At 37.3% G+C, this 20849-nt stretch overlaps 1 protein-coding gene and 1 long non-coding RNA gene across 5 annotated transcripts in view; one reads left to right on the forward strand and one right to left on the reverse strand.

The window, feature by feature from the left end:
• Positions 1–294: 294 nt before the first annotated feature.
• Positions 295–20849, reverse strand: part of KHDRBS2 (KH RNA binding domain containing, signal transduction associated 2) — a 343516-nt gene continuing 322961 nt past the window's right edge. Inside the window, exons 11-14 of one of the 4 annotated variants that reach the window (XR_010439490.1) lie at positions 20277–20482; positions 17179–17240; positions 14133–14237; positions 295–690 (exon numbers count right to left, since the gene is read on the reverse strand). The gene's annotated coding sequence lies outside the window, so the exon portion shown is untranslated. Of the gene's footprint in view, positions 691–14132; positions 14238–17178; positions 17241–18900; positions 19012–20276; positions 20483–20849 lie in introns of those variants that run through there. The other 3 variants (XR_010439491.1, XR_010439492.1, XR_010439488.1) reach the window with 3 other exon arrangements.
• Positions 16082–16638, forward strand: LOC135445218 (uncharacterized). The gene is made up of 3 exons (XR_010439493.1): positions 16082–16145; positions 16364–16425; positions 16525–16638. It is a non-coding gene; the product is annotated as an uncharacterized LOC135445218 (long non-coding RNA).

The following is a 20849-nucleotide window of genomic DNA, read 5'->3' on the forward strand; positions in this document are numbered from 1 at the left end:
TAAAACAGCCTATTGGATATACTGCAAAATCCTTTGCCTCCAAAGAGTCCATACCTTCAGAGATGGTATGGACATATATGTATCCAATACATATGGATAATGTATTCCAACACACAACACAACTCCATGTGTTGTGTGTTAGAATACATTATCTCTGTTCTTAGGCTATTCAAAGAGAAGCTGGAAAAGCTGGATTTTCAGCAGTGCTGATGCAGTACATTATTTGCTGCAGTTCAACATATCAAGCAAAACTTGGTGCACTGTGCACCTTCTGTTAACATATCTTCCCATGTTCAAAACTAGAAAATATTAATGGAAAATGGGCCATGCAAGCAGGAAAGAGTGTTGTAAAGGAATTGAAACAAATAGCATGCATGCTGGCTCTTTTCTTGGCTTAGGCTTTTGAAAACTAGACAGAATTCACAGCTGGACCATTAAAGCAGAAAGGGATTTATTCTGTGTAGTTCCATGATCTTGTTACAATCTTTGTCATAGAAAAGGAAGCAAGAACCTTGTACCATTTTCAGCTCTTGTTTAATATCTTCTTAACAGGAAAATGTTGCCAGGATATTAAACTCATCTGTTCTTTTGGATAATAAGGATGTAATGTACCATTCTGACCTTTCCAAATGCTGTGTTTCAAATTACTGTGCATTAGATTTTTTTTTTCTTGATTACAGTCTCACTAACCTGTAGAAACAGAATGAAATAAGATTTAGTCAAGACACAGCATATCAAGCATGATCATAACAAAATCACACATTTGTATAGCTCAAGGGCTATAACAGAAATTAACACTTTGTTGTGCTATATGATTGCTCTGCTCATTCATAACAAAGCAGCTAAAATGATATTTGTTTAAATTTTTGACATGCTAATTCAGAGCTGCAAGCTGAAGAAATTTTATTTGGTTCAAAGTTTAATTATGAGAATAAGAAATACTCTGTTTCTGGTATCCTGTAGAAAAGTTTCAGAGATGAAGTCATAAGAGAACTAAATTATAATCCTCAAATGGAAATGTAATTAAATGATAAAATATATATGACTGAGGGCCAGATTCTGTTAACCTTATCCATTTTTTATTTAGATTCAGAAACAGATATTCAGGGCAGAAGAAATGATGCATTTAGTCTAAGCTCCTGCGTGGTCCCAAAATGTTATCTATCAGCCTCTGTATCTTCTGAGTGAGATGCAGCACATCTTTCTAAGAGATCCAGATGGCTCTGATGGTTGAAAGCTCTCATTGTTAATTTGGTGATGGGGGAACAGACTGGAATTCTTGGCTCCAGCTAATTACACATTCCTTCCTCCTAAATGAGAGGGCTCTGTACTGTCAGGAATACTTTTTGCCTGTAGGTACCTGAAGGCTGTAGTCAAGTTACTTCTCAACTTCTCGACTGATTTAATAGCTAAGAATCTATTTAGTATTTCACCATTGGTACATTTTCCTGTATTTTTTTATTTTCAGAATTATTTTCTGTACCTATTTTTAACTTTCCATACCTTTTTCAACAAACCATAAAGGCACATGGCTTTCCAGTAAATTTGACAAATGTGAAAAACCTGCCAATTTCTGAATACTATTTACCTATTTACTCTTACCAAGATTACATTGGTCATCAAATAGCATCCCATTCATAGTTCATATACAACTTCCATTTCTAATGACACTGTGTCTTTCTCAAAACCATTATTTTTCTGAATAATTCAGGATCAAAACATACTTAAACCAAAATGAATTATTAATCTAAGCAAAAAATTAGATGCAAGCTGTCCCTTTTTACACAATTAAAAATAAGTCAATGCGCTACTCCCTTGTGTTCACAGTTTGATTATTTTATCTGTAAGTGTCCATATTAATGGGACTTTAAAGTGGAAGTTTAACACTTTAGGCTGGTTTCTACTTTCTTTTTAACAGTGGAGTGGTTTTGCCTACAGTTTAACCTCTGCTGAGGAGAACTGGCCAGCCTTGGGACTGATGCTATGGAATTACAGACACAGTGGTGATGAAATAACTGCTAATGGTGCTCCTGAGAGAGAATAACTCAGTGTTGGGGATGTTATGAATGCCTCCTGAGGGACTGCACTATCTGTCAGACCAATTGCTTAGCTGTTGTTTACCTTTTCTGTCTGTGTGGATCAGTAAGCATTTTAAAAAGCACTGGGTAAGAATCTGTTAGCACTTATGAAACCACAAGACAAAATAACAAAAAAAAAAAATATTGCTGTGACAAGGAAATTTCCCAGTCTGGGCAGCAAATTTCTTTTAAGTGATGTGTCTCATACTGACAAGTATTAAGAGATGAACATGGGGATGCAATGATAGGTAACAATTCACATGATTCTCTGTAGGAAAAACAGGTAAGTATCATCCAGAGGAGCAACAGCCTGAAGTTCCATGTATAATTTATCCTCAGATACATTTTTTTTTCCTGAGCCTGAACATAGGTATTAAGGAAAAGTACATTTCCCTGGAAAAGAAGTTGAGATCTAGGAAGTAGTTGTAGCTGCAGGTTATACCAGTTGCTTTCTGCTACAATGCTGGATACCAGGAGAAGGCAAGTCATCATTCAGGAAGGGTTTACAATTAATAGATATGGTATTAACTATTTTCTCACTTTCAATTCATATAGACAGCTCAATATCAAAAGGAAGAAGCAAAGCCAGAGCAAGTAATTTAAGGTCCTTTCAGAGGTCTAGCATCCCTATGGATGCACGTGTGGTTAGCCAGGCAATTCACACACACACACACAAGGTGACTGAAATGTGAATTTACAACCTTTTCTAGTGTCTACATATTTGAATGAATGGTGTGGCACATCAGCTGTTCCCTTCTGCCTGTGGTTGCCTTCGAGGACATTCTTATTGGAGGCATTAAAGACTAGATATATGAATCAATTACCATAATCTAACCTCAAATGACTACAGGAACCATGAGAACTTCCTCCTGAACCCAAAGATTCCTTGGAGGAAATATTTCTCCTCTTTCTTGATAAACTACAATCTGTGGCATGCTTTCCTAGCAGGGCAGTACATGGAAAAAAACCTGGAACTCCACAGCACTGTGCATGGTTACTTTGCCTGTCTACATTTGGTAATCTGAATCTTTTTAAGGATCATGAATGTTTTGTTTTGGGCTATTATAAAATCAGCCACCCATACAATATGGCCATAAGGCTCCTTCTCTTCTCAGACTGAGATTGCTGTCACTCACCCCATTCAAAGTGCTACATGGGGAACTACACAAATACATTTTATTGACAGCAGGATCAGGCACCTTCATTTTTCATCCCAATATTAAGCCTACATAAACTTTGGCATCATTGATTTTATGCTTTGTTTCCATGGGACTCTGAAGAAAGGGCCCAGAGAATAAGAAATGAACAAACGTCATTTAAAATGAGGAGGAAGAAAAAATGAAGTCCAATTGAACAAGTGTGTAAAATTGACATGTTATTGTGACAGCATTAACTAGTGACAGCTTGATTTTCAGAACATTCTATCTTTTACTTTGAAAAATAAAATTTAGGTAGTAAACCTAGTTTTCTTGACAGGCCCTTGAAGAAAGGATAAGGATTTTACATGACAGAAGATCTCATTGTGTTTATGAAATATTTTTTGTGTCCCCAAATAGTTTACCTAAGATAAGCTAAACCCATAACTAATTTAATTTTATCAGTGGATTGTAACATTAAGGTTTTTCTTATATTTGCCTTTTTTTTCCCCTTCTGGTTTCTTTTCTGCATTTTAAAGTCTTGGTTTTTTTTGAAATGTTGTACAATTTTCTCAAAAATTAAGTAGATGAGTCTCTTCTCTTAAGACATAAACTATATATGTATACCATAGGAATCAGCTTTTCTGGTAGCTGGATAGATGTCTGGTAAAATCACATTCTCTTATGAAAAGGGAAACAGGTGAATATTGACAATAGGTTTCAGGGCACGCTTTTATACTGCCAAGAATTTTGGATTTGTTATGACAGAGCAGGAATGAAGACAAACCCTTCACGTTTGCATAGGCAAGAAGTAATTATTTTGATAATTTTGAAGTCATATGAAAATTCTAATGCACAGACCTAAAATTCAATATGCAACCTTGTTTGAAAACCTTCCCTTTTTCTTACAGAGTATAATGAAGTCCACTGTTCAGAAATTAATTACATGAAAATACAACTTGAAAGAACTTATTGAAACAATTAAAATTGCACTTAGAGGTATTTTACTGATTTTATTTTTTATTGTTTTGTAGCAGTTTCAAGGCATCAAACTCTTTTAATGTAGACAATTCCAGTCTTCCTTGAAACTTACTTAGAATTTACTTCCCGGCCAAACAGATTTGTGAAATCAAAAAGGAAAAAATTGAGTGTTCACTGAGTACCTGTCATGAGTGTGTGTAAAGCTAGGCAGAGTTCAGAGGAAGTGTGACTGCTTCCCTGTCATCCTGCCCAAGGCAGCAGCTGGTGAGCGCCTCCAGCTCCGCAGAGGTGCTGGTTCAGGGATGTCCCTGCCAGACCCAACTGCAGCCACCAACCCACCTCCCTTAGGGGCAGAGGCTGCAGGAAAGCCCCTCACCAGGTAGGCTGACCTGGAGCACTCAGCTCTTTCACCCTCTGCTATGGACCTGCAAAAGCACCAACAACTTTTGGAGACTCTGGTGTGAGGCTGGAAGCAGTGGCTGGAGTGTGGCTTGGGAAGAGTAGGATTGAAATCCATGAAACCCCAGGTTGATTGTGACTCATCCTACTGGGATCCGTAAAGCATAAAGCCACAGCACAAACCAGAAAAGGAAGACATTCCAAGATTGCTGATTGTGCCCCTGGCTCTCAGCACCAACACCTACAACTTCATTCTCATTCTTCTCCAACTTTTCAGTGCTTTTCAATAACTGTGTATTTAATCTCTTCAAGAAAAAAAACCCCACTATTTATCAAAAAATAAATTACTTTGGAAAAGAATTTAAAATTTCATTCCCTCAGCATTCCAATTAATGCAGTCCACTCATTATTAAAGCTTTAGTTTGCACAATGGAATATTCTGTACACATTCATTGTGTATTACATATATATGCACTGTACATATGACAGACAACAATTCCAGGCCTGGTAAGTGTTTTCACTTAACAATTATTGAACACAGTCCCTGGTGCAGTGGGATGCTAAAACTCTGTGTATAAAACCAAATAGATTTCAATGATGGTACTCACAAGCTTGTATTTTATATTTCCTCAAGTTCCTCCTTTCTCAGATCAATATGCTCTTTTAAAGGGGTAAAATAAATATCCTTTTATTTATCTGATTCTTAAGGGTATCAAATCTCAGTTGATTCATCCTGCATCACATGTGTACCATTGAACTGAAGGCTTGATTTCAAATCTTCTGAAGTCAGTGAACATCACTGAGGGTTTGTGCTAGCTTGAATTTAATCACCACTGTCCTTTGTGGTCACTATGCCAAAAAGTCACTGCACTTCCAGTCCTGAATAAAGAATGCTGGTCATGCACACAACACCAAAAGTGAAAAAATATGTGCTGGGAGGTCAACAATAAAGAATGAGCCTTTCCATTTTTTGTTAATCCAAACATTTGTGTTTCTGATTTAGGGATTATAGTTCAGCAGATGCCAACTGTTTACATTTCAGGAAAGGTCCCTTTGGTATGTATGAAGGACTTGTCCTGAAGTGAGTCTGCTTGATCTCTATAAATATTTGGAGGTAGCGTGCTACTTTAATGGAATTTAAAAAAATAGTGGAGATTTTTATTGGTACATAGACTATACTCCACAGAACATCTTTGAACTGACCTGATGCAGCCCATTTATTAAACTGTCTGCTGTGCTCTCATATTTAGCACAGCATCACTTTAGAGACAGATCTTACCACCTACACACCTATGACGAGACCCACTGAGGTGAACAGGATTTCTCACTGTAGTAAGATACGACTTTTCTTTATGTTTTATTTTCTTTGTCTGTCTGACATTGGAACTTGCTTACAGGTATCAATTCCTGGAGTTGCACACAATTCTTCAGAGTACTGGGAGAGAAAGTAATATCTCAGAAACCACAACAGGCAATTTGTAAAGGCTAATGATTTAATGCCATCTTTTATAGCTTATGGTAAGTCAAACTTTTGTGGTTTTAGTAAAAAGCTTAAACGAGTTCTTGTGTTTATTTTTCACAGTTATTACATTTATCACTCTTAACTAGATACGGATCATTCAAATCTTTTAAATGATATGCCTAAATATATTTTTTTTTTGTTGCCATTGCCCTTTTCTCTCCTTTTGCCCTTGACAAAATCAGCCATGCTGTCCCTTTTTCCAGTTCTCACAGAGAACTAGTTTTGCCAACCAATTTCCATGTGATGGAAATACCTGCCCTTTTGTTGAAAGGACAGACACATGCAGCATTCTATTGAGATATCTGTACCTCTGAAGCATATACATTGTATTCTTTAAGTGAATTATTTGCCACTGCAATGTTACGCTTACCTCATTCTTCCAGCTGAATCCACAGATACTGGGATAAGCTGAATGATTTTCAACAGTTCACAAATATTTACAAAATAAGTGGTTTTTACCCAAAAGTATATTTATGGTAATGCTAAACATAATACAATATTACAGAAAATATTTCTGGGACATAGGGCAAGCAGAAATTTCAAGAAAGAGATCTGGAGCACAGGAACAGCAGATGCGTAGAAAACACAGAGAACATAGATTACGTTTTTGTATTTAATTCAGGACAATTTTTTCAGTGTTGTCATTATATGATGCATTAGAAGAGCCTGCAAAAGGCTCACAGTCCTTGCACCCTCTTCTGAGGTTCTCTGCAGAGATAATTCTTCCTGATTTCATAGACAAACTCAGAGTGAGTACCCAAATATTCAAAATATTTTCCTTTCACTAACAATTAAACAACCAGTCATTACAAAAAATCTTGCTCTCGGACTGTGTCAATATTGTCACATCTTATATATCTCTTTGGACCAGGGTCCATTGGGAGAAGTTAAAAAGCTGGATAAGGTTATGATAAAAAGCAATAGGAATGTTGGAAAGCCATAATAAAGTGCTAATATTCCACCACTTGGTATTCATATAAAGATTGATGCTGAATATACTTTAATTAGAATATAAGATTATGACTCAAAGTGAGATGTCAAGATAGGAAGTGCATAAATACATAAGCAGGATAACTGAAAAGACAAGGCACCTCAGAGATTCTGTGAAAATGGGCCACTGAGAAATACACCAATGTACAACATGCATTTTGACAAAATGCACAAAGATGTACTTCAGAACTTTTTATTCCTTGATTTTAAATTCATTGGATTAATAAAAAAATATCTAGAAGCCATTGTGTCCATCCCTAAAAGAGACATCTGCTTGATGTGTAACTGATGCCCAAGAAACAATAAACAGTTGAATGGGAAGGGCAATTACAATATTAGATTGATTTACAGCTCAATAGTCTGTTTTAATCTGCACCTAAAATACTTGAAAAATTCTAGTGGCTAAATTGTCAGTGCTCCCTGTAGATGAAAATTTTATTATTGATTTAATTTAGAAAAAAGCAAAAGCAGTAAAGCTCAGAGAAAACCAACTTTTTTAAAAAAATGCCAAATGAGCTTGAACAAATCAGTGTGCCTAATTCCTAGTAAGCACTGAACTGAAGTGCTTCTAACTTCATAAATATGTGTTTATGTGCAATGAGAACAAGCGTAATTCTGGTGAAAACATTACTCTATAATCCCTCAATAAGAGTGAACATGGCAAACCTCACCTTAGTCCTCTATAGGAACCCTAATGTTGAATTCTGTTCTGTACATTTAACACAGAGAAAAATTCTAGACCAATGTGACATCAAAAAAACCCACCCAAAACAACAAGTTGTAAATTCCTCCCCTTTGAGGCAAAAATGAAACATCAGATTTCTGAGACTGGGGACGAAGTTTCTCTGTTGGCAGTTACCTCTCCTGGGTAACCTATGACTATGTTTGTAACCTTAGCTTAGATCTGGCACTGGTTATCCAACAGGCCATCTCCTTCTGGGTCCATAGCACAGCCTGAGAGAGGTCCCTGTTTATCAGTGTAACTGCTTATTTCACCAAGCCCCCATGCTCAAGTGGAAGATGATTATATAGCATGGTGCCAACACATGCAGCCTTTTTCTGTGCTCCATTTACTGAGAGATGAGGGTGCTTCATGCTGATCATTTTAGTTCTTAACCCATAGAAGAGTATGATTCCAACCTGTGTTATTTCTTATTTATATAAACATTAATAGTTTGTTGCCTGTTTCAATACTATGGAAAATGATGCATGCATTGCCAGTCTTTTCTTGACTATTGCTTAAAAGGAAATAAATAAGACAAAATCTGGGTTCACTTTTAAGGCTTTAACTTTATGTAAGTCTGCTGTTAAAGCTACAGAGAGTGTAAAATCTGCTGCCCTGGCAAGGAAACTTCCTGTGCTAACATCCAGCTTTCTGCTCATGTCCGGGCTCAGGAATTTTCAGGAGCTGCTCCAAGTCATCCCTTTAAATCTGCACTGTCACCTGATTTTGAAGCACCTTGTACTCCTTGGGTCTTTATGGGTAATTTCTATGCAAGCACTGTTGTGTAAGCACAATATCCTTGTTCCTTGCATAAATTTCAGTTATCCCTGCTAGGCAGACTCCAAGGCACACAACTTTTTATTTTTCAGAGGAAAAAAATATTTCATCTTGCTTTGTGTTTCCAAATTGCATCTTGAGATTCCAGCCTTTCTAACTTTCTTCATGCATTTATCTAATGACTAATTAAGAGGATCCATTTGCTTGTACTGAGGAATTTCTGCCCGAACTGAAATCTTTGAACTTGTAATTATCTTTACAAAGTCTTTACTGTACCATCTATGTTCAAAAAGGTTTTATATCTTAGAATTACAAGTTTAGAAGTACATTAGAGGAGACATTCAGAGCATACAAATATAACTATGGAGATGAGTATTAAATATTACTTTACAGTAGATTAGAGTGCATGGATTGAAATTCCATCTTGGATTAGGATTGTAACCAAAATTTACTGGCTCTGTCTTCTTAAATTTCTTCATGTCCCAGAAAGACTGGCATTTTTAGGTTGCAGAAACCTCTGAACAAGTATCAACTCCACAGAGCTATGATTAGCAAAGGTAGGTAACAGAAAGGACAGGAAACTGCAGCTGTGTGGGAGAGAGGCATTTCCAAAGTCTCTGAAAGACAAAACTGAGTTTTCTGTTTCAGCAGTGGGAAATCTGCTCCTAAAAGAGGCCTTGAAAAAGAAGTCCATTTCTGTAGCATTGGAGTCCCTGGGTGGGCAAGGATAGGGAGGATTCAAATCTGCACAGGCACCCTCAGCCAATGTCATTCAGCCCTAAATGCAGATGTAGCACTGGCCAGAGAGCTGGAGGGGCTAAGACCTCAACAAATCACATGTGCAACTGGAGCTCCTATAAAAGGAGCTGCAAGAATTAACTTAAGGCTGTTTGTCACAGGAACTTGGGAGTGCATGTCATTTCTGCCTCTGACCCACACCCCCCATCATGTTACAGATTTCTTTAAAGGAAAATTAAATGTCCACTGTGCAATATGGAAGACTTTGGATCAGCAGGTGTTAAGTCATTGCTCAATTTTAGACATTTTTTCACAGAGAAGTACAAACTAGACCTTTTTATTTTGGTCAGGAAATTTCCTGTGCATTATCTCTGCATTATCAGAGAGACAGAAGAGAAGCAAGAAAGCTGACAACACTAATTGGATTGATAAATGTTAGGGAACCAAGGAAAATTATGATGGGGGAGAGAAGTCTCTTTCAGCAGACTGGAAAGTAAAAGGGAAAAGCTGGTAAAAATACCAAGCTTTGTCTGTGATCAGAAAAGACCGCACTTCTCATATGGGACATTCAAAAAACAGGTCCTACTTTCTCGAATAGCAAGAGAAGTAGAATCATGGTATTACTTACTGGGATGAATGAAATGGTGTCATTTTATCCAAAAGCTTGGATCATTCTACGTACGTGCCATCCCGATTTATTAAATTCAAAGAAGGTTTACAGAGAATATATGGAAACACCTGACCTTTGTCTTATCAGAGTGGGCTACAAAGAAATCAAATGCATTCTGTGGGGACTGATGTGTTGAATTTTTGGCCCTGCCAACTCAGCAGAGCTATCACAGCTTTCAGAGGATAATCTGGAAATGCACAGTGACTTCAGCCCTGTATATTTGTTTTGCTTGGATACAGTGGACAAGAACTCTCTATGGACACTCTCCATGCTTAGTCTGCCATCCCAAGGACTCCTCAAGAAAGAACTGATATTCTGCAATAATTTGCTGCTGCTGCAGCACCTTACTCTGCTTCAGTTGTGCTGGACATTCCTATAGCTTGTGCTCTCTCAGAATGCTTACAGAAGGTGCAGCATATACCAGTTTTGTTCTCCCCCCAAACCTACCTCCACCCCCCCACTCCCCCCCATTTCACATATTGACTCTAAGGAAAAAATTATTCTTTTGGGTAATTTGTAGAGAAGTACAGATAGGTGCATGGAGTACTAACAGACTTGCCAACTAATTCCAAGAAAAGGATGCACCTAAACAATATCTGGGCAAATATTCAAAGAAACATAGTAACAATAATGATAATAATAATAATAACAACAACAGCAACAATAACAGAAGGGGACAACCAAGGAAAACCATGTAGGGTAGAAGGGCAAAGTACAAGGGATAAAAATTTTATGGCCTGCAGAAACATCAACCATAGTGACAAGACAAAAAATCAAAATGTAGCTACTTCATCTTCAGACTGAGGTTACAGGATGACAATTAGAAAACCCTGTTTTCAATTTAAGAGGATTTGTTTGATTGTAAGTGACCAGAGACAAAAATTTGGTGCTCGATGCCTTTTAAAATGAAATAAAATTTCAAGGAGAGCTGGATTTGAAATGCAACATTTATTTCTACCTTATAAGGCAGCATTAGAAGAAGTTCCCTTCATATCTTCCTCAATAGCTTTTATATTAGCAAATGCTCATATACTCAAGTGAAAAATTACTGTCATAGAAAAAGGGAAGGAGTTCTTTTAATTTGCTTTGCTCTTTTGAACTTCCAGTGACCTGCAAAACATGGATAAAACCCATTGGTTTATTCACTCACTAGAAGGCTTTAGAAATATCACTTTTACAGGAGTGGTAACTGCTAGAATTGTGAAATCTGGTGATTACTTCAGATGTTAAGAATAAACATTGGTGCCACTGATGTGCCTTACGTATGCTAACAATAGGTAAAAAAGTTATTGGATTGCATATTATTCTTTTCTAACCTGGAGAAGACTTAGGATCTTATTTCATGGAAATAAAGAATAAATGGAAATCAGTTAATAGGATTAAACCCACTGTAGAGAGATGTGAAGCATAAAGCCATAGTTAATGACTCGTGATCTCTTTCCCTCTGCCCCATCAATGCAGTCCCTTTATTCCTCCTTGGTCTGTGCAACTCAGGCATATTCCTCTCATCTAGCAGTTCATGACCTTGTTTGAGTACTTAGTCTTTTCCCTAAAAACTCAGATGATGGTAAGATTGCTTTTTTTAAACAGCAGTGAAATGTACTATACATGTGTGAATCAAATGAAAAATATTAATTCTGAAATGGTAGCTCTATTGACTAAAAAAGTTTATGTAAATCCAATTTTCACACCTTTGTTCCAAGCACTCCAAAAGAAGACATGATGCTGAAACCAGGTTATTATTTTAGCACGCTTACTCCTTCACCTGATAGTCTCTGATATCTTAATATCTGCATTGTAGTTCAATATCACAAAGAAAAAATATGTATTGTTCTTTCCTCAGCTGAGCCACTTGTGGAGTATTTCAGAGTATCTAGATGTGGCACTTGGTGCCATGGTTCGGTGAGGTGTTTGGACATGGGTTGGACTCAATGCTCTTGAAGGTCTCTTCCAGCCTAGTGATTCTGTGATTTAGATTGAGACAATACTTTATTATACAAATATAAATCTCTGTGACTTAACTCTTATTTCAAGTGACAACAGAAACTGTTTAAATGTTTCTCATACTAAAAAGATCTCAAATTCCATATTTCCATTATGAGACTCATACCAAACTCTTCCTGAATAAGCAACATATGCACTGTTATTGAATAAAAAGAATTGCATACCTAAATAGAAGGAACTGAAGTATTGTTTTAAAGACAATTGAATCTTGAGTACTGCTTTAAAGATTGTACCACTTTATTAAATCATACTGCAGTTTATGCAAAATACTGCAATATATTTAAATTCTAAGATTAGAATTAGCATTTCTTTAGGTGATGAAACTCCAGAAAATACACTGATAGATATTTTGATATTAAGTTTTTCTTACAGATCCTGAGATTTATAAAATAACCTGGAGGAAAGCAAAACACAGAAGTCAATTCAACCTGTGCTCAAAACCAGCGACTGAAGTTTGCATGCATAGTTAGGAGAGCTCTATGGAGTTAATCTACTAACACTGTGCTAAATCTTGGCTTTCCTCAAACTGGAACAAATTTTTAGACTATTCAAATTACTATCACTCTCTTGGCAATAGTGGAATGAAGTTCTGATTTTAAACCCAGAAGAATTTGCTCCAAGGCTATTGCTGTGGATGAAATATCACACTATTTTGTCAACATCCACTGAGCATAATATTATTTGGTGTGATTGCAAAGTAACTATTAAAAATTACATCCAAGACTTGATGGTATCCTTAAAAAGTAGAGTTATTTTTCTGGCAGTCCTCTTGCTTGCTTTGCTATTGTCCAAAGGACACAGTTTGAGCTGGCAGTGTACCCTTGTGGCTCAGAAGGCTGATGCTATCCTGGGGTACATCAGGAAGAGCAATGCCAGCAAATTGATGAAGGGGATCCTGCCCCTCCACTCAGCCCTGGTGAGGCACATCTGGAGTGCTGTGTCCAGCTCTGGGCTCCTCCGTACAGCAGAGACACGGAGCTCCTGGAGTGGGTCCAGTGGAGGGGAACAAAGATGATTAAGGGATTGGAGCATCTCTCTTACAAGGAAAGGCTGAGGGAGCTGGGCTGGTTGAGCCTCAAGAAGAGCTGACCGAGAGGGGAACTCATCAGTGTCTATGAGCCTCTGAAGGGAAGGTGTCAAGAGGATGTTTCCAGGCTGTGCTCAGTGGTGCTGAGAAATACAAGACACAATGGGCAGAAACTGATGCACAGAAATTCCACCTGAATATGAGAAAAAACTTCTTTAATCTTTTAAATCTTTAAACTTTTTGCAGTGACTGAGCACTGGAACAGATTGTCCAGAGAAGTTGTGGAGTCTCCCTCACCGGAGATTAAAGAATTTAATTGCACATCCTGTGCAATGTGCTCTAGGATGGGCCTTCTTGAGAAGGGAAGTGGGATCAGATGACTCACTGTGGTCTCTTTGTGATGCTGTGAAATTTCTTCCCTCTCAAACCTGGGCATGTGGCTAAATCAAAGAACATCATGTTTGCTGGAAAGGAAGATAATCCTTCTGTGAGAGAAGCTGGGATTTGCACTTCAGGAAACTTTCAACCCTACAGAAGGAGGTCCATGACAAGGGTCTGGCAAACAGTCAAAGTCTTCCAGTCACTCATATCCCACTCATTGTCCGGAGATGGTTTCTGAAGAAACTGCATTCAGTTTGCCTTGAAGTTTAAGAACAGTCAGAGAGAAGGGGGAATGAGCTAAGCCACACTCTGCCCAGATTAATGGCTGTCAGTCTGCTCATGGACCTGTCAAATGTAACTTTGCAAAGTCTTCTAAGAGCAGGAAGTGGATTTGGTATCAAAGGCTACACACAGGCAGCAGCTCTTAACTCATGGCTTATGTAAGTGCATATATATAAGAACAGAAGCCTCTACTTAAACCAGCCAGTCAACAACTCTCTTTCTGAGCTGTGGTGTGTCTCCAGAGATCCTTATTCAATTATTAATGCATCTGCTGCTAATTTCATCATGCAGAGTGTGAATTTGTCTTTCCAGGACGAGCTCTAAGGGAAGTTTGTAAGAAATATAGAACTTGTCAGCACATAAGAGTCAACACATTACTGCTGTGCTGCAGCCATTTATAACAAAACTAAAATGAGCACTCACTTGTTTGGCATTAATTTAATGTCCCACTTAGCTCCTATCAGACGTAAATAGCTGCTTCATCCATTTAAGCATTTCTGTTCGTGCACATAATGAAGTACTCTGTACCTGTCAAGTAAGCAGAATTCATAACTGAAATAAGAAATGGATGAGAAAATTCAATGTTCTTAATATTAAGCCTCTACAGGGGTAGCATCAGACTTTTTTTATGGCTTCTGTGAGATTCACCTTTTATTCCATTGTTCAGACACCAGAGATGTGACACTAGCATGCCAGAAGTGTTTCTAAAAGGGATGTCTGTTCAACTTATGGCACAATTAACAAAAGCTGTAGTTGGTGAACACATGCTATTACAAAATAAAATAGTTAACAAACCTGTCAGTATTTAAATATTTTTATGTTATCTATTTTAGAAAAACAAAATTTAATTTTAAACAGCACTCTAGCTGTGATCATATTCTCTAGAGGAAATTTTTATGAGAATGAACAGAGGTAATGACTACTATTAGTCACTGTCATTAGCATAAAACATTAGAAATGACAATATTTATAACAGGCTATGACATGACAGTTAAAATATTACTTTCTATCCTTTGTGTATGCTTTGACTACAGCTGGTTGCTATTTTCTAAAGTTAAACTGATAGAAGTTTGGTAATGGTATATTTAATAGCATGTTCATCATCAGATCTAATTGTTTTCCACCACAGGGTATGAAGTTTTATGTCCTCTATCAACCCAAAACAAACAGCCCTACTGCTTAATGGCACTTCAATTAATGTTTATGGTGCTACTTTTATAACCTAAGTTACAAGAAAAAAATATCCAACAAAATCCTTCCAAGAAGCCATTTAAGAATTTAAGAAGCTTAATGGGACTTCAACCAATACCAAAAATTACTAAAAAATGTATGAGATCCCAAAGTTGAGGATGTGAAATAGAAAACACTAGAATGACATTAGAAAGACATTGGAAAATAGAAATAGAAGACACTGAAAATTTTTTTTAGCACAGTCTAACAATTGCCATTGGCAGGGAGAACAGACCTTTATGTTGGGGAATTTGGTTGAGAGACTTTAGGTTGGCCACCTTGCAATAGATGTTGTATCAGAGAAGACCTGTTCACCCCAAGTCATGCACAGCTCAGACTCTGTGGCTCAGACTGCAAACTTATTCCCCCAAGAGTGATTTGCCCGCAGTAACCTAGTTGCTAACCTCCTACCCATAATTCATTCCACTATTTAGCAGAGCTCATGCTGATTAAAATGAAAAAAAAGGTTTCAAAGGCAGGTTTCTTTTTAACTGCCTTGGTGCATATTAATTTTTGTCTCTCCCTTTTGTACTACGCCTCTAGAAAGCAATGTAGAACTACTGTAAATACATTTTCACTGGAGAGCTGCCATTGTTCTAAATTATGAAAGCAAATTATTTCTGACTTGGACCGGTAATTGTACATAGCAGTAAATACATTCATTTTAAGCTCCCCATGATAGTTCAGACACCCTGATTTTTAGCTTTTAATGATGCATTATGAGCCTTTATTTCTCTGACATCCAGGCAATTAATCACTGACACTCCTTAGTCCCCCAGAGTAGCTGGACATCATTAGACAAGAAAGAATCAGACCTGAGGGGGGTCAACATTTCTTTTCAGGAATTACTTATTTTTTCACACCATAAACTCTGCTTGGCATTCATTGCAGCAAATATATTTTAATAGAACTGCTGTTATTCTACCTCTCCTCCCAGTCTCCCAGGAGTTTTTTGTAGCTCAACATGATGTTCAAAACCAGGCAAAAAATGCTCTGTGAAGTTTAAAGGCTGTCAAGCCTTCTTGGCAAATTCCCTCCAAGAGCACAGCTGAGAAATGACAAACCTATCACCTGACTGGCTGGTGTTTAAAGCTGACTGCTTTTGATTAGGAAGCAATGAACCTTCCCTTGTGGAGTTCATTCTGTGTTTTATAAGCACCTATTCACTGAAAATTATGCAGTTGAACTGATTTGAATTTGATTAGCGTAAGTTCCAGTTTTATTATTTGTAGTAAATATAGGCATCTCTTATAGTTTTTTACATTTAGGAGAATGTCAGGATAGTTAAAGACTTACTTTTACTTCCCATGTATTATTGCTTGACATTTAAAACAAATCCAAGAATAATATATGCCTCTATTGCAGTTACTCACTTGTTGTGCATTGCTCAGGATGTACTCACACGCTACTTCTTCCTGCTCCAGGGGGAAGAACAGGATGAGGGCAGTCGTGCCAATTCAAGGACAAAGCACTGTGTCCCCAGCAGGTGAGCTGAGCTAGAAGTAACTGTGAAATGCAGCACCTAATGTCTTTAATGGAAAACTCCTGTATTAATTCTCTGCTGCAGACTGTGATATTTCAACAGGCAGCAGAGAGGAGGAGCAGAGCTGCTACCAGAGGGGCCGGCACTGAGCACGGAATCGCTCCTTCAATGTCAGCCAGCTTCATGAGCTGCAATGTGAATGCTCTGGGAAGCTAGATACCCTTCTATCTTCTGACAGCCTTTCAATTATATGTCCCTTCATATTATTACATAACTTCCAATGATCTGCACTGTGGACCTCAGTAATAAAAACCCATTTCATGCCTGAAGAACACAACTTCTTTGGTAAGTCAGCTTAGCCCTAGACAGGGAGCAGTGCATTTGACCAGAAACAAATGCTGAGTGGAGTCAGATGGTCAGGTCAATAAAAGCTAAAAATAATATTTGACTTTGAGAGAAAAGAGAGTTCAGGACACAGCCTAAAGGCTAGATTCAGCCCTAGCTAAACATTTATCTCTGTATCAGTGTTTTAAGGAGAGATTAGACACCCAAACTTAGATGCTGCAGAGGGGTTACAGATGTACCTACAGAACTCGCCAGTAAGGACTGGGGGTGACTGAGAGCTTTCATTATTGCTGGTATGGCCCATAGTGTCTTATGTCTATTAGCTTGAGGCTGAATATTCTCCAACATTTAATTCTACCTATCCTGAGAAAAATGCCCATACTTACACAATTTACCTCCTCATTTACTTACCTGTTTTGTAGATCATCATTATAGTGCATGACTACAGCAACATAACCCAGCCATTAGGGATGCTTAGAAAAATAAAGGAGGCTCACTTCAGCTGCAATTCCAGCTAATAGCGAAACATTCATGTGATATATGCATTTTCAGTACTTCTTGAGCTTTCATTAGTACTAGCTTCCTGTCTCAAAAATCTCTTAACATATTAATTTCAACAGTATCTGTATAAAGATGCAAGACAAGAAGTACAAAAAAGTATATCCTGGTTTGGGTCAGGATATATTTATATCTTTTATACCAGTTATGACTCCAGGTTTTTGAGAACCTGAACCTGAGACTAGTGAAAGCTGCAGGCTGTAAGTACTTCTAAAAACAAAAGTGCACAAATATGGAAAGTAGTGTCTAATCTCTCTTTTAAAAATGTTCAGAGTTATCAATGGAAGTGCCTTCTCCTAAGTAAATCCTATTTCTTTACTAAACAACCAATTTAAAAACAAAGCCTTCAGAGGAAAGAATCAGCAGAAATTACAGAAGTACAGAAAATTCACTTTTGGGAAATTCCATGGGCCAATTTCCACAAGGTGAATGAGGTGCATGAGAAGCTCAGTGTGAAGCCTTGAATGGTCTGCTCGCAGCAGAGCTCTTGTGCATTGGGCTGGGCTTCTCTACACCCACTTTTCAACTTCTTGCTTGACAACAGAGCATTGGGCTACCTCAAACTCCAAGGACTAGCATATGCCTCATGCCTTGTTCTTCTCAGCTCTGCACAACTTAATTAATGATACAACATGATATACACAATCTGCAGCTTTTAATGAAAGCAACACCCACAACTGAAATTGAAAACTTTGCTCCTTAAATGTTTTGAATTTTGCCCAATCTCAGTTACCTGAAAGACAGCCACATAGTCTTCACCAGGCATTTAAGAACATTTTCTAAACAGTAGAGGATATTTAATCTCATTTGGGTTTTTTGACACATAACTGAAAAGTGTTTAAATAGTCCTTTGGACCTGAACTGAGTAACCGAGTATATATATATATATGTGTGTACATATATATATATGTGTGTGTGTGTGTATATATATGTGTGTATATACACACACACACATATATGCAGCTGGAAAAAAAAAATCAGAAAATGCAAGGAAGTAATGGAATTAGATGAATCTTGGTATTTTGCTACAAATTTCTATCTTGCTCAGGAGGGGGAAAAAATCAGACTTCCCCTTTCTTCGTCAATAGACTTTTGTTAATCTTCTAGGAATATTAAGTAATTAAGTAGAGCTTTCCAGCCTTCTGAAATATTTTATCACTTATTAAAAACTGCAGTTACTACTGCAATTAAAGGAATTACTACTCTCAAGTTTCCAAGGATACTAGGTCATTTCCTTTAGGCAATTATGATCACCTACTTCCAAGTCCCCCTTGTAAACCATTTTAGGAAATGTGGTATAATGGTTAAGAGTTTGGGCTCTAAGTAAAAGTATTTTGGTTCTGATGAATAGTATTCTGTGATGTAGTGCAGTTTCCCCCTTCTTCTTCCATTTTCTATATGCAAAGCAAAAAGAATAATAATAAAAAAATATTTCCAAGAGCTTTAGATTACTATTTACAGTGGTAACACACTTAAATACAATCTTAATAAACCCTTAAGAAAGCTGCATATTTCTTTATCTCACTCACAACCTACATAAAACTGGAGTGTGAATACTGTCACCTAGGGTTTATTTCCAGCTCTAGCCTGGAGACAGAATCTTGAAAAATCCACGGAGTTTTTTTCTCCAGTCTAGAGCAGTGCTAGGCTTGAGTAGCTTCTGGCCACATTCTTTTAGCTCTTTCTCTGTAGAGAAAAAAAATCCATGTCTAAACCAGGGCATAGTTTAAATTTTTATCACCATTTGCAATACTGGAACCCAAAATTAGTGTGGGCAGAAAAGCGCCACCCCTTTTTTAAGACACGGTGACAGGGAATGGGGTCCCACATGGGGACTTCATGCTGTTCCTCAGGGAACACTTCAGGCCCATTTCTGGTGTGCAGTCAGGAGAAACAAGGGAAGGACTGTGCTTGCACCAGGGTGCAGGAAATGAAGCTGAGTCCAGCTACAGCAGGACTCCACATTAGCTACTGATGCTGATTCTGTGAGCTGAGACCTTCTGGATGCACTAACTATCAACAGCAAGTGACAATGGTCTTTTGCTTCACGTGCTATTTGCTGAAGAAACAAGTTCATTTCTAGTAACTAAATGCAATATTTATACTTGTACTTTTTAATAATTATAATTGTACTTTTCTATGACATATGGATGTATATAAGCTTATTACAGTAAAATACAACTCAGTATTTAGGATTTAGGAAATGTTAGATTTATAATTTCCAATATGATTACATGATGTTCTTCAGGATATGCAAGAGAACATAGCCTTTAACTACAGGACCACTTACCACCCTTTTCTCCAAAAGAACTAACTCATTCTGGATAAAAGTTTGAATTAATTACTTGTATCTGTCCTAAACTCTAATGGTATGACCCTTTTTGTTTTCTCTTTCTCATCCAAATGGTTGCTGCTGTAGTTTTATTTACTTTCTAACAGATTTTCATTGTGCATAGTTTGTAGCAACAATGCTACAGTAACTGAACAATATAAACCTTAATAAGTAAATTCACAGTAGCTCAAAGAAGATACCAGTATTTTCAGAGATGAACAAGTAGAGAGCAAAGCAAAAAACCCCCCAGGATCTGCAAAATTTAGTTTTCACATACTGTCTCAAAGGTTGACATGCCAAGGGGAGACAATTTCTTAAAGTATTTTTGATGCTCAACACACCGCAAAAACGCAGTTTATTTATTATTGTGTTGCTTCTGTGAGAAGATGATTAACTGTTGTATTTCTTTATGACAGAAAAAGTGTAAGAATTTAGATACATAATCAAACTGTCCTGTCTCAAAGTAACAAGCATCATACGCATCTCTGCATAAGCTCTTTTACAATGGCAACAAAATATGAACTAGTTTAAAATAATTCTATTTTTTGCAGACTGATGTGACCTAATTATCTCAAATTTTACATAAAATAAAACCATATAGAAAAATACTAGAGCTCACCTTATAGACTGGAAGATCATTATAAATCTGAGTAGTGGCATATCCTAGAGAAGGTAGTAATGGAAGGTCCAGAACTCAGGGCTGTGGAGAGTTCCAACCTGAGGCTGTCCTTCAGAAGCAAGTGATTTATTGCAAATGATGTTGAGCACTCTCAATTCCCTGAACACCATTCAAAAGGTACAGTACTTCCCTAAGGCTCCAAACATCTGAAAATCAAGATAAAGTTGGGTAGACATATTCAATAAAGAACATAAAATTAGTTGTCACATTAATATTTTTGCTTAAATAACCTAAGTAGCTTCACATAGCATCTCTGTGACACAGGGTTATAGTTCTGGTGACAGAAGACTCTTGGAAGACATTACCTTCCAAATTCTGCATGCTATGAGATAATGCAGTCACAAAACACAATGGAATTTGCTATACAGCTCTAACACATTCCTGTTCCCTGCAAAGCACACGTAGAATGGGACTGCCTGACCTGCTTAGGATCTCTAAAATGATGAGTGTGAACAACAGAGCAAAAAAGAGGCAAAGGAACAAACTAAACACTTGTATTTGCTTCTTTGGTTG

This window comes from Zonotrichia leucophrys, chromosome 3 (genome assembly GCF_028769735.1).
Source record: "Zonotrichia leucophrys gambelii isolate GWCS_2022_RI chromosome 3, RI_Zleu_2.0, whole genome shotgun sequence".
Lineage (NCBI taxonomy): Eukaryota > Metazoa > Chordata > Aves > Passeriformes > Passerellidae > Zonotrichia > Zonotrichia leucophrys.